This window comes from Mus caroli, chromosome 9 (assembly GCF_900094665.2).
Source record: "Mus caroli chromosome 9, CAROLI_EIJ_v1.1, whole genome shotgun sequence".
In the NCBI taxonomy this organism is placed as follows: domain Eukaryota; kingdom Metazoa; phylum Chordata; class Mammalia; order Rodentia; family Muridae; genus Mus; species Mus caroli.
The window spans coordinates 56,936,272-56,942,986 of record NC_034578.1 but is presented as its reverse complement, the minus strand read 5'-3'; the positions used below and the strand labels follow the sequence as shown (position 1 = coordinate 56,942,986).

The following is a 6,715-nucleotide window of genomic DNA, read 5'->3' as shown; positions in this document are numbered from 1 at the left end:
ACACGTAGTATTTCACTAGATACTAGGATAGTCCATAAGGTATATACCTGCTTAACCATACACCATTAATGTAATACTCATAATACTATACTAATAATATAAATACATTGATAATACTATTAATATATTTTTATTTCAAATATCCTATTGTGCTGCCCCATAAGTATATTTGAATATGTCTAACCTGGGTCTCAATATGGAATTGAGAAGTTACATATATAAACCCAACATTAGCTGGGAGTAATATATATGTATTCTCTACCTGAGGCTACACCTTCAGCCCTATATTTTATTTTTTGACTTCNTGGGTTTGGTTTGGGTTATTTTGTTGTTGGTGGTGGTGGTTTTTTGTTTTGTTTTTTTTGTTGTTTTGTTGAAAAAGGGTTTCTCTGTGTAGCCCTGGAACTCAGGTCGTGGACCATTCTTTGTTGTGCAGTTAAATACTTTAGATACCCTTAAAAATATATGTCCATGTGTTGCTATAATTTAAAGTACTAGATAACATTATAAAGGTTTTATACATTTATAGCCATTTTTTTATTGTTGGTTTTTTTTCAAGGGTAGAGGAATTGAGACAGTCTCTCATGGCCCAGGCTGGCCTACAACTTGATATGTAGTCACTTCTGATCCTCAGACCTCCAGCTTGGAGGAATGAGATTCCAGGTATATGCTACCACTCCTGGCTAATTTCATTTATTCTCATATTTTTTCCAAGTGGTCCTATTCCTATTTTATAATAAATAAATGCAATGTCAATTGTGAAAAAAAAATAAAAAATACTAAATTCAAGGATATTAATGTTTAAATATAAAAGGAGAGACATAGTGCTCAATAAATACATAAAACACCCAATAGTCAACCAATGGAGTTGGAAATAAAGCCAAATGCCACCAAACACATTGAAGACATGAGGCATTGGTGAAATTGATAAGCCACACATTCATACAGTGGAGATGAAATGATTCCATTACACATAGATACACAGCATGTCTCTGTTGGTAATCAGTGTTTATTCCTTTTAAGAGTTAGGGTGAGAGTTTACAAAATGCTTGGGCAAATCTGTCCGTCCTAAAAATGTTTATATAATGCAATTGGAAATTTTCTGTCAAAGAAGGTGACTATTACTGATAATTTATAAAGATTTATTAATCTTTTATGTGTATGGGTATTCAGCCTGTATGCATGTTTGTGCATCAAATGTGTGCATGGTTCCCACAGAGGCTGAAAAAGGGTCTTGGATCTTCTGAAACTGAAGTTACAGATGGTTGTGAGCCACTGTGTAGGTTCCGGGAAATGAACCCAGTTCCTCTGGAAGAGCAGCCAGTGCTCTTAACTGCTGACCTATCTCTCCCATTCAATAATTTTTTCTGCCTGTGCAAGCAATTTGGTAAAGCACTTTAGGCTTTGCATTATAAGTGATATATTCTAAAGGACCATAGAAGTACAAAGACAGAAACATCATAGTTATAGAGAGAATTTTTACTTTTGAGACAAAATGGAAAATGTTTAAAGATTTTAGATTTTAAAAATTAAAAAAATTCATGACTGACCATAAATAGACTTATTACCTGGTACACAAATCCATTCTATGCATGCGACAGCCCTATTTAAACAGAGTTGTAAAGTGATCATTAAAAAAGATTGCACCCCAAAGTCACAACAGTTAATGAAAAAACAGGCTATGGATTTGAAAGAGAGAAAGTAGGGGTATATGGAGGGTTTGGGAAGGATAAAAGGGAAGGGAGGATTGATAAAATTATATTATATATAATCTCAAAGATAAAATAAAATTAAATTAAAAAATCTGCTTAAAGAAAAATTTAAGTGATCCTTGCTAAGCTCTAGTTCATAACCTGTAATTTGAGCTCTTGGGAGGTAGAGGCAGGAGCTAAGCTCATCTGCAGCTACACTGTAGTTTGAGGCCAGCCTGGGTTACATGAGATACTGTCTTATGTTTGAAAATACCAAGAAAATCCCCAGACAGACAGGCAGGCAGGCAGGCAGGCAGGCAGGCAGGCAGGCAGGCAGGGAGACAGACAGACAAATAGACAAACACATGAATCACGACTCTGTTAAGAACCTGGTAAAGTTGAACGGAAACAAGCACTGGACTCTGATCTTTTAAGTTACCTTGCTAAAAGCAGGTAAGTAGACGACACAAGCTAATTGCTTTGCATATACAGAGCAGGCAAACCTTAAAGATAATCTTTTGGTTGTAGCCAAGTGGATTATAGATACACTTTCATTAAGGTTTATTTTTATAAGACTATTGGTAACTCATTTAGATTTAAAAATGTAATCCTTAGATTTGTATGATATAATGTTATCCCAGAAATTATAGATTATATACATGTAAACATACATATAACATATATTAGCAATAGTCTTTAATCATTGGTTCTTTTTTTTTTCTTAAAAAATTGGCTTTGGATAAGTAAAAGAAAGATTAAATATAATTAGATATTTTGAGTTTAATTTTTCTGACATTTAGTTTCAAATAATAGTCATAAAACTTCAGAATTTTAACTTATGTCTATACTTAGTGTGTAGCTGTTTTGATAGGTTTCTCAATATAAGATGCTTAATAATGTTGATTTATATTTGCATTTGTGAATCAGTGCCATTTATAGATATAAGCATACATACATCATACAATACACTTAAATTACATACTTACTGAAAGCATAGCATGTTTAGGGTATGAAAATTTTCAGGGTGTTTTGTGTCCAGATCTTTTAACCTCATGCCATTTGACAACATGAAGATATTAATCACATAAAGAGTTAAGTGTATTTGTAGAGATTCTAAATCTAATATTGCTTCTTTAAGAACAAGTCTGGCAAAAAAAAAAAAAAAAGAAAGAAAAAGAAAAAAAAAGAACAACAACAACAAAAAGAACAAGTCTGGCTCAGAGGCTAGTCTGTGCAGGTGAGAGTGCTGACTACAGAAGCAACACAGCTTCTGGGACAGACCACGTTCCGGGCTCCAGACATCCGGGCACCTTCCCTGCCAGAGGAGAGGTGTCCGCCCCGCCTGGGAGGGCTCTGCCTTGGAATATCTGGGGGAGCCATCTTGAGTCCCGGATCTCTCAGTGACTAGTCTGTGCAAGTAAGAGTACGCACTACAGAAGCTACACAACTTCTGGGACAGACAGAAGCAACACAGCTTCTGGGACAGGCAGAAGCAACACAGCTTCTGGGACAGGCCCTGTTTCGGGCCTTCATCTTCAGCCAGGAAGCAGGTCCTAACTCCAGATATCTGTGCACCTTCCCTGCAAGAGGAGAGCTTCCCTGCAGAAAGTACTCTGACCACTGAAGCTCAGGTGAGAGCTAGACTCCCAGGTCTGCTGACAGAGGCCGACAGAATCACAGGAGTAACAAGCTCCAACCAGAGACAACTATAACAACTAACTCCAGAGATTACCTGATGGTAAAAGGTAAACTTAAGAACCTTACTAACAGAAACCAAGACCACTCACCATCATCAGAACCCAGCAGTCCCAACTTAGCCAGTCCTGGATACCCTAACACACCTGAAAAGCAAGACTCTGATTTAAAATCATATAATCATGATGCTGGTAGAGGACATCAAGAAGGACTTTAATAACTCACTAAAAGAAATACAGGAGAACACTGCTAAAGAGGTAGAAGTCCTTAAAGAAATACAGGAAAACACAACCAAACAGGTGATGGAATTGAACAAAACCATACAAGACCTGAAAAGGGAAATAGAAACAATAAAGAAAACCCAAAGAGACAACACTGGAGATATAAACCCTGGGAAAGAAATCTGGAACTATAGATGCGAGCATCATCAACAGAATACAAGAGATGGAAGAAAGAATCTCAGGTGTAGAAGATTCGATAGAGAACATCAGCACAACAAAGAAAATGCAAAATACAAAAAGATCCTAACTCAAAATATTCAGGGAATCCAGGACACATTGAGAAGACCAAACCTACAGATAATAGGAGTAGAATAGGAGAATGAAGATTTTCAACTTAAAGGGCCAGCCAATATCTTTAACAAAATTATAGAAGAAAACTTCCCAAACCTAAAGAAAGAGATGCCCATGAACATACAAGAAGCCTACAGAACTCCAAATAGACTGGACCAGAAAAGAAATTCCTCCCAACACATAGTAATCAGAACAACAAATGCACTAAATAAAGATAGAATATTAAAAGCAATAAGGGAAAACTGTCAAGTAACATATAAAGGCAGACCTTTAGAATTACACCAGACTTCTTGCCAGAGGCTATGAAAGCCAGAAGATCTTGGGCAGATGTTATGCAGACCCTAAGAGAACACAAATGCCAGCCCAGGCTACTATACCCATCAAAACTCTCAATTACCATAGATGGAGAACAAAGTATTCCATGATAAAACCAAATTCACACACTATCTTTCCACGAATCCAGCCCTTCAAGGGATAATAAAGGGAAAACACAAACACAAGGACAGAAACTATGCCCTAGAAAAAGCAAGAAAGTAATCCTTCAACAAACCTAAAAGAAGACAGCCGCAAGAACAGAATCCCAAATTTAACAACAAAAATAACAGGAAGCAACAATTACTTTTCTTTAATTTCTCTTAACATCAATGGACTCAATTCCCCAATAAAAGGACATAGACTAAGAGACTGGCTACACAAACAGGACCCAGCATTTTGTTGCTTACAGAAAACCCACCTCAGGGAAAAGGACAGACACTACCTCAGAGTGAAAGGCTGGAAAACAATTTTCCAAGCAAATGATCTGAAGAAACAAGCTGGAGTAGCNATTCTAATATCGAATAAAATTGACTTCCAACCCAAAGTTATAAAAAAAGACAAGGAGGGGCACTTCTTACTCATCAAAGGTAAAATCTACCAAGATGAACTCTCAATTCTGAATATCTATGCTCCAAATACAAGGGCAGCCACATTCATTAAAGAAACTTGAGTAAAGCTCAATGCACACATTACACCTCACACAATAATAGTGGGAGACTTCAACACCCCACTCTCACCAATGGATAGATCCTGGAAACAGAAACTAAACAGAGACACATGGACACTAACAGAAGTTATGAAACAAATGGACTTAATTGATATCTACAGAACTTTTTATCCCCAAACAAAAGGATATACCTTTTTCTCAGCACCACATGGTACCTCCTTCAAAATTGACCTTATAAGTGGTCACAAAACAGGCATCAACAGATACAAAAATATTGAAATTATCCCATGTATCCTATCTGATCACCATGGACTAAGGTTGATCTTCAATAACAACATAAATAATAGAAAGTCAACATTCACGTGGAAATTGAACAGCACTCTACTCAATGACTCCTTGGTCAAGGATGAAATAAAGAAATTAAAGAAGTTTTAGAGTATAGTGAAAATGAAGCCAGAACATACCCAAACTTATGGAACACAATGAAGACAGACCTAAGAGAAAAACTCATAGCTCTGAGTGCCTCCAAAAAGAAACTAGAGAGAGCATACACTAGTAGCCTGACAGCACACCTGAAAGGTCTAGAACAAAAAGAAGCAAATTCACCCAAGAGGAGTAGATGTCAGGAAATAATCAAACTCAGGGCTGAAATCAACCAAGTGGAAACAAAAAGAACTATACAAAGAATCAACCAAACCAGGAACTGGTTCTTTGAGAAAATCAATAAGATAGATAAACCCTTAGCCAGACTAACTAGAGGGCACAGGGACAGTATCCTACTTAACAAAGTCAAAAATGAAGAAGGAGGCATAAGAACAGAACCTGAGGAAATCCAAAAAATCATTAGGTCCTTCTACAAAAGGCTATATTAAAAAAAAAGGAAAACCTGGGTGAAATGGACAAATTTCTAGATAGATACCAGGTACCAAAGTTAAATCAGGATCAGATTAATGATCTAAACAGTCCCATTTCCCCTAAAGAAATAGAACAGTCATCAATGTCTCCCAACCAAAAAAACAAAACAAAACAAAACAAAACAAAACAAAACAAAACAAAACAAAACAAAACAAAACAAAACAAAACAAAACAAAACCAAAACAAAACAAAACAAAAAAAAGCCCAGGACCAGATGGGTTTAGTGCAGAGTTCTATCAGATCTTCAAAGAAGACGTAATTCCAACTCTTCTCAAACTATTCTACAAAATAGAAGCAGAAGGTACTCTACCCAATTCATTCTATGAATCCACAAGTACTCTGATACCTAAACCACACAAAGGTCCAACAAAGAAAGAGTACTTCAGACCAATTATCAATGCAAAAATACTCAATAAAATCCTCGCAAACCAAATCCAAGAACACATCAAAAGGATCATCCATCATGACCCAGTAGGCTTCATCCCAGGGATGCAGGGATGGTTTCATATACGGAAATCCACCAATGTAATCCACTACATAAACACACTCAAAGACAAAAACCACATGATCATCTTGTTAGATGCTGAGAAAGCATTTGACAAAATCCAACACCCCTTTATGATAAAAGTCTTGGAATGATCAGGAATTCAAGGCCCATACCTAAACATAATAAAAGCAATCTACAGCAAACCAGTAGCCAACATCACACTAAATGGAGAGAAACTTGAAGCAATCCCACTAAAATCAGGGACTAGACAAGGCGGCCCACTTTCTCCCTACCTATTCAATATAGTACTTGAAGTTCTAGCCAGAGCAATTTGACAACAAAAGGAGATCAAGGGGATACAAATTGGAAAGGA

General features: G+C 36.6%; 1 protein-coding gene across 1 annotated transcript in view; it reads right to left on the bottom strand.

Moving 5' to 3' along the window:
* The window catches only part of Gramd2a (GRAM domain containing 2A), a 104,188-nt gene that overhangs the window by 42,199 nt on the left and 55,274 nt on the right, over nucleotides 1–6,715 (bottom strand). The window lies entirely within an intron of this gene.